This window comes from Schistocerca gregaria, chromosome 8 (assembly GCF_023897955.1).
Source record: "Schistocerca gregaria isolate iqSchGreg1 chromosome 8, iqSchGreg1.2, whole genome shotgun sequence".
Taxonomy (NCBI): domain Eukaryota; kingdom Metazoa; phylum Arthropoda; class Insecta; order Orthoptera; family Acrididae; genus Schistocerca; species Schistocerca gregaria.
The window spans coordinates 96,226,555-96,239,788 of record NC_064927.1 but is presented as its reverse complement, the minus strand read 5'-3'; the positions used below and the strand labels follow the sequence as shown (position 1 = coordinate 96,239,788).

At 51.7% G+C, this 13,234-nt stretch overlaps 7 non-coding genes across 7 annotated transcripts; all 7 read right to left on the bottom strand.

The window, feature by feature from the left end:
• Positions 1-963: 963 nt before the first annotated feature.
• Trnag-ccc (transfer RNA glycine (anticodon CCC)) lies at positions 964-1,035 on the bottom strand. The gene has a single exon. It is a non-coding gene; the product is annotated as a tRNA-Gly (tRNA).
• A 1,688-nt stretch (positions 1,036-2,723) lies between these two features.
• Trnag-ccc (transfer RNA glycine (anticodon CCC)) lies at positions 2,724-2,795 on the bottom strand. The gene has a single exon. It is a non-coding gene; the product is annotated as a tRNA-Gly (tRNA).
• A 1,688-nt stretch (positions 2,796-4,483) lies between these two features.
• On the bottom strand, positions 4,484-4,555 carry Trnag-ccc (transfer RNA glycine (anticodon CCC)). Its single transcript has one exon. It is a non-coding gene; the product is annotated as a tRNA-Gly (tRNA).
• A 1,688-nt stretch (positions 4,556-6,243) lies between these two features.
• Trnag-ccc (transfer RNA glycine (anticodon CCC)) lies at positions 6,244-6,315 on the bottom strand. The gene has a single exon. It is a non-coding gene; the product is annotated as a tRNA-Gly (tRNA).
• A 1,688-nt stretch (positions 6,316-8,003) lies between these two features.
• On the bottom strand, positions 8,004-8,075 carry Trnag-ccc (transfer RNA glycine (anticodon CCC)). Its single transcript has one exon. It is a non-coding gene; the product is annotated as a tRNA-Gly (tRNA).
• Positions 8,076-9,763: 1,688 nt separating this feature from the next.
• Positions 9,764-9,835, bottom strand: Trnag-ccc (transfer RNA glycine (anticodon CCC)). The gene has a single exon. It is a non-coding gene; the product is annotated as a tRNA-Gly (tRNA).
• A 1,688-nt stretch (positions 9,836-11,523) lies between these two features.
• Trnag-ccc (transfer RNA glycine (anticodon CCC)) lies at positions 11,524-11,595 on the bottom strand. Its single transcript has one exon. It is a non-coding gene; the product is annotated as a tRNA-Gly (tRNA).
• Positions 11,596-13,234: the final 1,639 nt, after the last annotated feature.

The following is a 13,234-nucleotide window of genomic DNA, read 5'->3' as shown; positions in this document are numbered from 1 at the left end:
CTTCGTGGTTTTGCTGCTCTGGGTTCCAAGTATAAGGTGAGAGAAAGTCAAGGAAAAGAGATACATGCTCACGTGATTGGCGGGGCCGTTTTTAAGGAAGAGGAGATGATTTTGCGGTTTTGGACTGCTGATGCGACAGTGTTGCGTGGCTCGTTAGCCCTGTGGGGTATAGCGTCGTGCTGGTAACGAGAAGGTCATGGGTTCGATCCCTCCACAGGCCATCCCACTTTCTCCGCTAATAGGAAATGCAGTCTCCCGCGAGACTCTGCCACGTAGATTCCAAATGATCTGCACATCGAGCTACAAGTCTGAACGTTTCGCTCAGGGGTCGCCAACGGCCGGCTCCCTTTCGATTAATGAAGTTAAGCAGAGGTGGGCGTGGTTAGTGATTACATGGGTGATAGGCGGGATCTCTGCGTGCTATTGGACCTTTCCCCTTTCACCCCCACTCTCCCCCTTTTGTGTTACAGTGTTGATGTGCTATGATGCCTCCCACAGCAATTTAAATTACGTTAACGAACATAGGATCCAAAATTTAAAGAGGTTCTTTGCAAAAAGAGCGAACGTAAAGTGCAGGAACGACTTTGGCAGTAACAGAACCGTACGAATCCACAGATAATTTCTCAAATATCGTAGATAACACTGTAGGGGAGCAGTGAGAATTCCGAAATTTGTAAATGAAAATTTAGCTTTTCGAATTGGAAAGGAAAGGTAGTCTTGATTAGCGTGTTTCTCGCAGCCGATTGTCGTACTGCTTCTGTCATATTGGCCCTACCGCCGAGCGGCAGCGAGCGGCAGTCGAGCAAAGTCGGGCCAAGTCGACACACGATGAAGGGGCCGCCCACTTAGCTGCAACGAGGCGAGAGACGAGCAGATACTACTTGTGCAGCGACACTTGGCAATTTCGAGGATCGCATGGTGTTGAACACACACTATTGCGCTACGCAAAAACGACAGCCCTCTTGCGGTGGCCGGGAATCGAACCCGGATCAACTGCTTGGGAAGCAACCATGCTGACCGTTACACCACCACCGCTGCATTCCGCTGCACGCATCCTGTGTCGCGATGCGTTGCCGCCCCTGCTGCCACCAGAGGCCGAAGCGACCCTGCTGCAGGCGCCCTGCCCGCCCGCGCATCCGAACGCGGGTCCACGCCGCTTCCAGGGCGATGCACTGTAACTAGACGCAGGACTGACTTCCGCTGAGAAGTCCACCCTGTCGTGTTCGGCATGGTGGGAAAAGAATTCCTGTGTGCTTCCCTGTCGCAGTGGGCAGCGCGTGACGTCTTCTCAAGGGCGTACGTTCGACCCTCACCCCAGCCATCTCATTTTCTCTCCACGACAGTGAAACGCACAGCATAGCTTTTGCGAGGTAAAGCCGTGTTTACAGTTTATTACCACCCAGGCTCCTTTGCGTCAACGTGAGAGTGTTTGTTTCCAGTTATTACTAATTATAGTTTTGCTACTTACACTTGAGACTGAAAGCGATGTTTGTGTAGTATGTCTTGGGCGCTTTGGGAGTGAGTAAGCGGGATCGTGGTGGCGGACAGAGTTCAGCGTTGTCGCCAGATTCGGCCGTAAAGTTCGTGGAGGAGAAATATTTCTGGACCCATTCACACGTAGCTGATACTTGAGGTATGTCCGGTATGGTCTAGTGGCTAGGATACCTGGCTTTCACACAGGAGGCCAGGGTTCGATTACTGGTAGCGGAACGTCAATTTTCCAGGCTGAGATGAGAAATCTTCTCAGGGCCGTTTTTCGTCTTCGTGGTTTTGCTGCTCTGGGTTCCAAGTATAAGGTGAGAGAAAGTCAAGGAAAAGAGATACATGCTCACGTGATTGGCGGGGCCGTTTTTAAGGAAGAGGAGATGATTTTGCGGTTTTGGACTGCTGATGCGACAGTGTTGCGTGGCTCGTTAGCCCTGTGGGGTATAGCGTCGTGCTGGTAACGAGAAGGTCATGGGTTCGATCCCTCCACAGGCCATCCCACTTTCTCCGCTAATAGGAAATGCAGTCTCCCGCGAGACTCTGCCACGTAGATTCCAAATGATCTGCACATCGAGCTACAAGTCTGAACGTTTCGCTCAGGGGTCGCCAACGGCCGGCTCCCTTTCGATTAATGAAGTTAAGCAGAGGTGGGCGTGGTTAGTGATTACATGGGTGATAGGCGGGATCTCTGCGTGCTATTGGACCTTTCCCCTTTCACCCCCACTCTCCCCCTTTTGTGTTACAGTGTTGATGTGCTATGATGCCTCCCACAGCAATTTAAATTACGTTAACGAACATAGGATCCAAAATTTAAAGAGGTTCTTTGCAAAAAGAGCGAACGTAAAGTGCAGGAACGACTTTGGCAGTAACAGAACCGTACGAATCCACAGATAATTTCTCAAATATCGTAGATAACACTGTAGGGGAGCAGTGAGAATTCCGAAATTTGTAAATGAAAATTTAGCTTTTCGAATTGGAAAGGAAAGGTAGTCTTGATTAGCGTGTTTCTCGCAGCCGATTGTCGTACTGCTTCTGTCATATTGGCCCTACCGCCGAGCGGCAGCGAGCGGCAGTCGAGCAAAGTCGGGCCAAGTCGACACACGATGAAGGGGCCGCCCACTTAGCTGCAACGAGGCGAGAGACGAGCAGATACTACTTGTGCAGCGACACTTGGCAATTTCGAGGATCGCATGGTGTTGAACACACACTATTGCGCTACGCAAAAACGACAGCCCTCTTGCGGTGGCCGGGAATCGAACCCGGATCAACTGCTTGGGAAGCAACCATGCTGACCGTTACACCACCACCGCTGCATTCCGCTGCACGCATCCTGTGTCGCGATGCGTTGCCGCCCCTGCTGCCACCAGAGGCCGAAGCGACCCTGCTGCAGGCGCCCTGCCCGCCCGCGCATCCGAACGCGGGTCCACGCCGCTTCCAGGGCGATGCACTGTAACTAGACGCAGGACTGACTTCCGCTGAGAAGTCCACCCTGTCGTGTTCGGCATGGTGGGAAAAGAATTCCTGTGTGCTTCCCTGTCGCAGTGGGCAGCGCGTGACGTCTTCTCAAGGGCGTACGTTCGACCCTCACCCCAGCCATCTCATTTTCTCTCCACGACAGTGAAACGCACAGCATAGCTTTTGCGAGGTAAAGCCGTGTTTACAGTTTATTACCACCCAGGCTCCTTTGCGTCAACGTGAGAGTGTTTGTTTCCAGTTATTACTAATTATAGTTTTGCTACTTACACTTGAGACTGAAAGCGATGTTTGTGTAGTATGTCTTGGGCGCTTTGGGAGTGAGTAAGCGGGATCGTGGTGGCGGACAGAGTTCAGCGTTGTCGCCAGATTCGGCCGTAAAGTTCGTGGAGGAGAAATATTTCTGGACCCATTCACACGTAGCTGATACTTGAGGTATGTCCGGTATGGTCTAGTGGCTAGGATACCTGGCTTTCACACAGGAGGCCAGGGTTCGATTACTGGTAGCGGAACGTCAATTTTCCAGGCTGAGATGAGAAATCTTCTCAGGGCCGTTTTTCGTCTTCGTGGTTTTGCTGCTCTGGGTTCCAAGTATAAGGTGAGAGAAAGTCAAGGAAAAGAGATACATGCTCACGTGATTGGCGGGGCCGTTTTTAAGGAAGAGGAGATGATTTTGCGGTTTTGGACTGCTGATGCGACAGTGTTGCGTGGCTCGTTAGCCCTGTGGGGTATAGCGTCGTGCTGGTAACGAGAAGGTCATGGGTTCGATCCCTCCACAGGCCATCCCACTTTCTCCGCTAATAGGAAATGCAGTCTCCCGCGAGACTCTGCCACGTAGATTCCAAATGATCTGCACATCGAGCTACAAGTCTGAACGTTTCGCTCAGGGGTCGCCAACGGCCGGCTCCCTTTCGATTAATGAAGTTAAGCAGAGGTGGGCGTGGTTAGTGATTACATGGGTGATAGGCGGGATCTCTGCGTGCTATTGGACCTTTCCCCTTTCACCCCCACTCTCCCCCTTTTGTGTTACAGTGTTGATGTGCTATGATGCCTCCCACAGCAATTTAAATTACGTTAACGAACATAGGATCCAAAATTTAAAGAGGTTCTTTGCAAAAAGAGCGAACGTAAAGTGCAGGAACGACTTTGGCAGTAACAGAACCGTACGAATCCACAGATAATTTCTCAAATATCGTAGATAACACTGTAGGGGAGCAGTGAGAATTCCGAAATTTGTAAATGAAAATTTAGCTTTTCGAATTGGAAAGGAAAGGTAGTCTTGATTAGCGTGTTTCTCGCAGCCGATTGTCGTACTGCTTCTGTCATATTGGCCCTACCGCCGAGCGGCAGCGAGCGGCAGTCGAGCAAAGTCGGGCCAAGTCGACACACGATGAAGGGGCCGCCCACTTAGCTGCAACGAGGCGAGAGACGAGCAGATACTACTTGTGCAGCGACACTTGGCAATTTCGAGGATCGCATGGTGTTGAACACACACTATTGCGCTACGCAAAAACGACAGCCCTCTTGCGGTGGCCGGGAATCGAACCCGGATCAACTGCTTGGGAAGCAACCATGCTGACCGTTACACCACCACCGCTGCATTCCGCTGCACGCATCCTGTGTCGCGATGCGTTGCCGCCCCTGCTGCCACCAGAGGCCGAAGCGACCCTGCTGCAGGCGCCCTGCCCGCCCGCGCATCCGAACGCGGGTCCACGCCGCTTCCAGGGCGATGCACTGTAACTAGACGCAGGACTGACTTCCGCTGAGAAGTCCACCCTGTCGTGTTCGGCATGGTGGGAAAAGAATTCCTGTGTGCTTCCCTGTCGCAGTGGGCAGCGCGTGACGTCTTCTCAAGGGCGTACGTTCGACCCTCACCCCAGCCATCTCATTTTCTCTCCACGACAGTGAAACGCACAGCATAGCTTTTGCGAGGTAAAGCCGTGTTTACAGTTTATTACCACCCAGGCTCCTTTGCGTCAACGTGAGAGTGTTTGTTTCCAGTTATTACTAATTATAGTTTTGCTACTTACACTTGAGACTGAAAGCGATGTTTGTGTAGTATGTCTTGGGCGCTTTGGGAGTGAGTAAGCGGGATCGTGGTGGCGGACAGAGTTCAGCGTTGTCGCCAGATTCGGCCGTAAAGTTCGTGGAGGAGAAATATTTCTGGACCCATTCACACGTAGCTGATACTTGAGGTATGTCCGGTATGGTCTAGTGGCTAGGATACCTGGCTTTCACACAGGAGGCCAGGGTTCGATTACTGGTAGCGGAACGTCAATTTTCCAGGCTGAGATGAGAAATCTTCTCAGGGCCGTTTTTCGTCTTCGTGGTTTTGCTGCTCTGGGTTCCAAGTATAAGGTGAGAGAAAGTCAAGGAAAAGAGATACATGCTCACGTGATTGGCGGGGCCGTTTTTAAGGAAGAGGAGATGATTTTGCGGTTTTGGACTGCTGATGCGACAGTGTTGCGTGGCTCGTTAGCCCTGTGGGGTATAGCGTCGTGCTGGTAACGAGAAGGTCATGGGTTCGATCCCTCCACAGGCCATCCCACTTTCTCCGCTAATAGGAAATGCAGTCTCCCGCGAGACTCTGCCACGTAGATTCCAAATGATCTGCACATCGAGCTACAAGTCTGAACGTTTCGCTCAGGGGTCGCCAACGGCCGGCTCCCTTTCGATTAATGAAGTTAAGCAGAGGTGGGCGTGGTTAGTGATTACATGGGTGATAGGCGGGATCTCTGCGTGCTATTGGACCTTTCCCCTTTCACCCCCACTCTCCCCCTTTTGTGTTACAGTGTTGATGTGCTATGATGCCTCCCACAGCAATTTAAATTACGTTAACGAACATAGGATCCAAAATTTAAAGAGGTTCTTTGCAAAAAGAGCGAACGTAAAGTGCAGGAACGACTTTGGCAGTAACAGAACCGTACGAATCCACAGATAATTTCTCAAATATCGTAGATAACACTGTAGGGGAGCAGTGAGAATTCCGAAATTTGTAAATGAAAATTTAGCTTTTCGAATTGGAAAGGAAAGGTAGTCTTGATTAGCGTGTTTCTCGCAGCCGATTGTCGTACTGCTTCTGTCATATTGGCCCTACCGCCGAGCGGCAGCGAGCGGCAGTCGAGCAAAGTCGGGCCAAGTCGACACACGATGAAGGGGCCGCCCACTTAGCTGCAACGAGGCGAGAGACGAGCAGATACTACTTGTGCAGCGACACTTGGCAATTTCGAGGATCGCATGGTGTTGAACACACACTATTGCGCTACGCAAAAACGACAGCCCTCTTGCGGTGGCCGGGAATCGAACCCGGATCAACTGCTTGGGAAGCAACCATGCTGACCGTTACACCACCACCGCTGCATTCCGCTGCACGCATCCTGTGTCGCGATGCGTTGCCGCCCCTGCTGCCACCAGAGGCCGAAGCGACCCTGCTGCAGGCGCCCTGCCCGCCCGCGCATCCGAACGCGGGTCCACGCCGCTTCCAGGGCGATGCACTGTAACTAGACGCAGGACTGACTTCCGCTGAGAAGTCCACCCTGTCGTGTTCGGCATGGTGGGAAAAGAATTCCTGTGTGCTTCCCTGTCGCAGTGGGCAGCGCGTGACGTCTTCTCAAGGGCGTACGTTCGACCCTCACCCCAGCCATCTCATTTTCTCTCCACGACAGTGAAACGCACAGCATAGCTTTTGCGAGGTAAAGCCGTGTTTACAGTTTATTACCACCCAGGCTCCTTTGCGTCAACGTGAGAGTGTTTGTTTCCAGTTATTACTAATTATAGTTTTGCTACTTACACTTGAGACTGAAAGCGATGTTTGTGTAGTATGTCTTGGGCGCTTTGGGAGTGAGTAAGCGGGATCGTGGTGGCGGACAGAGTTCAGCGTTGTCGCCAGATTCGGCCGTAAAGTTCGTGGAGGAGAAATATTTCTGGACCCATTCACACGTAGCTGATACTTGAGGTATGTCCGGTATGGTCTAGTGGCTAGGATACCTGGCTTTCACACAGGAGGCCAGGGTTCGATTACTGGTAGCGGAACGTCGATTTTCCAGGCTGAGATGAGAAATCTTCTCAGGGCCGTTTTTCGTCTTCGTGGTTTTGCTGCTCTGGGTTCCAAGTATAAGGTGAGAGAAAGTCAAGGAAAAGAGATACATGCTCACGTGATTGGCGGGGCCGTTTTTAAGGAAGAGGAGATGATTTTGCGGTTTTGGACTGCTGATGCGACAGTGTTGCGTGGCTCGTTAGCCCTGTGGGGTATAGCGTCGTGCTGGTAACGAGAAGGTCATGGGTTCGATCCCTCCACAGGCCATCCCACTTTCTCCGCTAATAGGAAATGCAGTCTCCCGCGAGACTCTGCCACGTAGATTCCAAATGATCTGCACATCGAGCTACAAGTCTGAACGTTTCGCTCAGGGGTCGCCAACGGCCGGCTCCCTTTCGATTAATGAAGTTAAGCAGAGGTGGGCGTGGTTAGTGATTACATGGGTGATAGGCGGGATCTCTGCGTGCTATTGGACCTTTCCCCTTTCACCCCCACTCTCCCCCTTTTGTGTTACAGTGTTGATGTGCTATGATGCCTCCCACAGCAATTTAAATTACGTTAACGAACATAGGATCCAAAATTTAAAGAGGTTCTTTGCAAAAAGAGCGAACGTAAAGTGCAGGAACGACTTTGGCAGTAACAGAACCGTACGAATCCACAGATAATTTCTCAAATATCGTAGATAACACTGTAGGGGAGCAGTGAGAATTCCGAAATTTGTAAATGAAAATTTAGCTTTTCGAATTGGAAAGGAAAGGTAGTCTTGATTAGCGTGTTTCTCGCAGCCGATTGTCGTACTGCTTCTGTCATATTGGCCCTACCGCCGAGCGGCAGCGAGCGGCAGTCGAGCAAAGTCGGGCCAAGTCGACACACGATGAAGGGGCCGCCCACTTAGCTGCAACGAGGCGAGAGACGAGCAGATACTACTTGTGCAGCGACACTTGGCAATTTCGAGGATCGCATGGTGTTGAACACACACTATTGCGCTACGCAAAAACGACAGCCCTCTTGCGGTGGCCGGGAATCGAACCCGGATCAACTGCTTGGGAAGCAACCATGCTGACCGTTACACCACCACCGCTGCATTCCGCTGCACGCATCCTGTGTCGCGATGCGTTGCCGCCCCTGCTGCCACCAGAGGCCGAAGCGACCCTGCTGCAGGCGCCCTGCCCGCCCGCGCATCCGAACGCGGGTCCACGCCGCTTCCAGGGCGATGCACTGTAACTAGACGCAGGACTGACTTCCGCTGAGAAGTCCACCCTGTCGTGTTCGGCATGGTGGGAAAAGAATTCCTGTGTGCTTCCCTGTCGCAGTGGGCAGCGCGTGACGTCTTCTCAAGGGCGTACGTTCGACCCTCACCCCAGCCATCTCATTTTCTCTCCACGACAGTGAAACGCACAGCATAGCTTTTGCGAGGTAAAGCCGTGTTTACAGTTTATTACCACCCAGGCTCCTTTGCGTCAACGTGAGAGTGTTTGTTTCCAGTTATTACTAATTATAGTTTTGCTACTTACACTTGAGACTGAAAGCGATGTTTGTGTAGTATGTCTTGGGCGCTTTGGGAGTGAGTAAGCGGGATCGTGGTGGCGGACAGAGTTCAGCGTTGTCGCCAGATTCGGCCGTAAAGTTCGTGGAGGAGAAATATTTCTGGACCCATTCACACGTAGCTGATACTTGAGGTATGTCCGGTATGGTCTAGTGGCTAGGATACCTGGCTTTCACACAGGAGGCCAGGGTTCGATTACTGGTAGCGGAACGTCGATTTTCCAGGCTGAGATGAGAAATCTTCTCAGGGCCGTTTTTCGTCTTCGTGGTTTTGCTGCTCTGGGTTCCAAGTATAAGGTGAGAGAAAGTCAAGGAAAAGAGATACATGCTCACGTGATTGGCGGGGCCGTTTTTAAGGAAGAGGAGATGATTTTGCGGTTTTGGACTGCTGATGCGACAGTGTTGCGTGGCTCGTTAGCCCTGTGGGGTATAGCGTCGTGCTGGTAACGAGAAGGTCATGGGTTCGATCCCTCCACAGGCCATCCCACTTTCTCCGCTAATAGGAAATGCAGTCTCCCGCGAGACTCTGCCACGTAGATTCCAAATGATCTGCACATCGAGCTACAAGTCTGAACGTTTCGCTCAGGGGTCGCCAACGGCCGGCTCCCTTTCGATTAATGAAGTTAAGCAGAGGTGGGCGTGGTTAGTGATTACATGGGTGATAGGCGGGATCTCTGCGTGCTATTGGACCTTTCCCCTTTCACCCCCACTCTCCCCCTTTTGTGTTACAGTGTTGATGTGCTATGATGCCTCCCACAGCAATTTAAATTACGTTAACGAACATAGGATCCAAAATTTAAAGAGGTTCTTTGCAAAAAGAGCGAACGTAAAGTGCAGGAACGACTTTGGCAGTAACAGAACCGTACGAATCCACAGATAATTTCTCAAATATCGTAGATAACACTGTAGGGGAGCAGTGAGAATTCCGAAATTTGTAAATGAAAATTTAGCTTTTCGAATTGGAAAGGAAAGGTAGTCTTGATTAGCGTGTTTCTCGCAGCCGATTGTCGTACTGCTTCTGTCATATTGGCCCTACCGCCGAGCGGCAGCGAGCGGCAGTCGAGCAAAGTCGGGCCAAGTCGACACACGATGAAGGGGCCGCCCACTTAGCTGCAACGAGGCGAGAGACGAGCAGATACTACTTGTGCAGCGACACTTGGCAATTTCGAGGATCGCATGGTGTTGAACACACACTATTGCGCTACGCAAAAACGACAGCCCTCTTGCGGTGGCCGGGAATCGAACCCGGATCAACTGCTTGGGAAGCAACCATGCTGACCGTTACACCACCACCGCTGCATTCCGCTGCACGCATCCTGTGTCGCGATGCGTTGCCGCCCCTGCTGCCACCAGAGGCCGAAGCGACCCTGCTGCAGGCGCCCTGCCCGCCCGCGCATCCGAACGCGGGTCCACGCCGCTTCCAGGGCGATGCACTGTAACTAGACGCAGGACTGACTTCCGCTGAGAAGTCCACCCTGTCGTGTTCGGCATGGTGGGAAAAGAATTCCTGTGTGCTTCCCTGTCGCAGTGGGCAGCGCGTGACGTCTTCTCAAGGGCGTACGTTCGACCCTCACCCCAGCCATCTCATTTTCTCTCCACGACAGTGAAACGCACAGCATAGCTTTTGCGAGGTAAAGCCGTGTTTACAGTTTATTACCACCCAGGCTCCTTTGCGTCAACGTGAGAGTGTTTGTTTCCAGTTATTACTAATTATAGTTTTGCTACTTACACTTGAGACTGAAAGCGATGTTTGTGTAGTATGTCTTGGGCGCTTTGGGAGTGAGTAAGCGGGATCGTGGTGGCGGACAGAGTTCAGCGTTGTCGCCAGATTCGGCCGTAAAGTTCGTGGAGGAGAAATATTTCTGGACCCATTCACACGTAGCTGATACTTGAGGTATGTCCGGTATGGTCTAGTGGCTAGGATACCTGGCTTTCACACAGGAGGCCAGGGTTCGATTACTGGTAGCGGAACGTCAATTTTCCAGGCTGAGATGAGAAATCTTCTCAGGGCCGTTTTTCGTCTTCGTGGTTTTGCTGCTCTGGGTTCCAAGTATAAGGTGAGAGAAAGTCAAGGAAAAGAGATACATGCTCACGTGATTGGCGGGGCCGTTTTTAAGGAAGAGGAGATGATTTTGCGGTTTTGGACTGCTGATGCGACAGTGTTGCGTGGCTCGTTAGCCCTGTGGGGTATAGCGTCGTGCTGGTAACGAGAAGGTCATGGGTTCGATCCCTCCACAGGCCATCCCACTTTCTCCGCTAATAGGAAATGCAGTCTCCCGCGAGACTCTGCCACGTAGATTCCAAATGATCTGCACATCGAGCTACAAGTCTGAACGTTTCGCTCAGGGGTCGCCAACGGCCGGCTCCCTTTCGATTAATGAAGTTAAGCAGAGGTGGGCGTGGTTAGTGATTACATGGGTGATAGGCGGGATCTCTGCGTGCTATTGGACCTTTCCCCTTTCACCCCCACTCTCCCCCTTTTGTGTTACAGTGTTGATGTGCTATGATGCCTCCCACAGCAATTTAAATTACGTTAACGAACATAGGATCCAAAATTTAAAGAGGTTCTTTGCAAAAAGAGCGAACGTAAAGTGCAGGAACGACTTTGGCAGTAACAGAACCGTACGAATCCACAGATAATTTCTCAAATATCGTAGATAACACTGTAGGGGAGCAGTGAGAATTCCGAAATTTGTAAATGAAAATTTAGCTTTTCGAATTGGAAAGGAAAGGTAGTCTTGATTAGCGTGTTTCTCGCAGCCGATTGTCGTACTGCTTCTGTCATATTGGCCCTACCGCCGAGCGGCAGCGAGCGGCAGTCGAGCAAAGTCGGGCCAAGTCGACACACGATGAAGGGGCCGCCCACTTAGCTGCAACGAGGCGAGAGACGAGCAGATACTACTTGTGCAGCGACACTTGGCAATTTCGAGGATCGCATGGTGTTGAACACACACTATTGCGCTACGCAAAAACGACAGCCCTCTTGCGGTGGCCGGGAATCGAACCCGGATCAACTGCTTGGGAAGCAACCATGCTGACCGTTACACCACCACCGCTGCATTCCGCTGCACGCATCCTGTGTCGCGATGCGTTGCCGCCCCTGCTGCCACCAGAGGCCGAAGCGACCCTGCTGCAGGCGCCCTGCCCGCCCGCGCATCCGAACGCGGGTCCACGCCGCTTCCAGGGCGATGCACTGTAACTAGACGCAGGACTGACTTCCGCTGAGAAGTCCACCCTGTCGTGTTCGGCATGGTGGGAAAAGAATTCCTGTGTGCTTCCCTGTCGCAGTGGGCAGCGCGTGACGTCTTCTCAAGGGCGTACGTTCGACCCTCACCCCAGCCATCTCATTTTCTCTCCACGACAGTGAAACGCACAGCATAGCTTTTGCGAGGTAAAGCCGTGTTTACAGTTTATTACCACCCAGGCTCCTTTGCGTCAACGTGAGAGTGTTTGTTTCCAGTTATTACTAATTATAGTTTTGCTACTTACACTTGAGACTGAAAGCGATGTTTGTGTAGTATGTCTTGGGCGCTTTGGGAGTGAGTAAGCGGGATCGTGGTGGCGGACAGAGTTCAGCGTTGTCGCCAGATTCGGCCGTAAAGTTCGTGGAGGAGAAATATTTCTGGACCCATTCACACGTAGCTGATACTTGAGGTATGTCCGGTATGGTCTAGTGGCTAGGATACCTGGCTTTCACACAGGAGGCCAGGGTTCGATTACTGGTAGCGGAACGTCAATTTTCCAGGCTGAGATGAGAAATCTTCTCAGGGCCGTTTTTCGTCTTCGTGGTTTTGCTGCTCTGGGTTCCAAGTATAAGGTGAGAGAAAGTCAAGGAAAAGAGATACATGCTCACGTGATTGGCGGGGCCGTTTTTAAGGAAGAGGAGATGATTTTGCGGTTTTGGACTGCTGATGCGACAGTGTTGCGTGGCTCGTTAGCCCTGTGGGGTATAGCGTCGTGCTGGTAACGAGAAGGTCATGGGTTCGATCCCTCCACAGGCCATCCCACTTTCTCCGCTAATAGGAAATGCAGTCTCCCGCGAGACTCTGCCACGTAGATTCCAAATGATCTGCACATCGAGCTACAAGTCTGAACGTTTCGCTCAGGGGTCGCCAACGGCCGGCTCCCTTTCGATTAATGAAGTTAAGCAGAGGTGGGCGTGGTTAGTGATTACATGGGTGATAGGCGGGATCTCTGCGTGCTATTGGACCTTTCCCCTTTCACCCCCACTCTCCCCCTTTTGTGTTACAGTGTTGATGTGCTATGATGCCTCCCACAGCAATTTAAATTACGTTAACGAACATAGGATCCAAAATTTAAAGAGGTTCTTTGCAAAAAGAGCGAACGTAAAGTGCAGGAACGACTTTGGCAGTAACAGAACCGTACGAATCCACAGATAATTTCTCAAATATCGTAGATAACACTGTAGGGGAGCAGTGAGAATTCCGAAATTTGTAAATGAAAATTTAGCTTTTCGAATTGGAAAGGAAAGGTAGTCTTGATTAGCGTGTTTCTCGCAGCCGATTGTCGTACTGCTTCTGTCATATTGGCCCTACCGCCGAGCGGCAGCGAGCGGCAGTCGAGCAAAGTCGGGCCAAGTCGACACACGATGAAGGGGCCGCCCACTTAGCTGCAACGAGGCGAGAGACGAGCAGATACTACTTGTGCAGCGACACTTGGCAATTTCGAGGATCG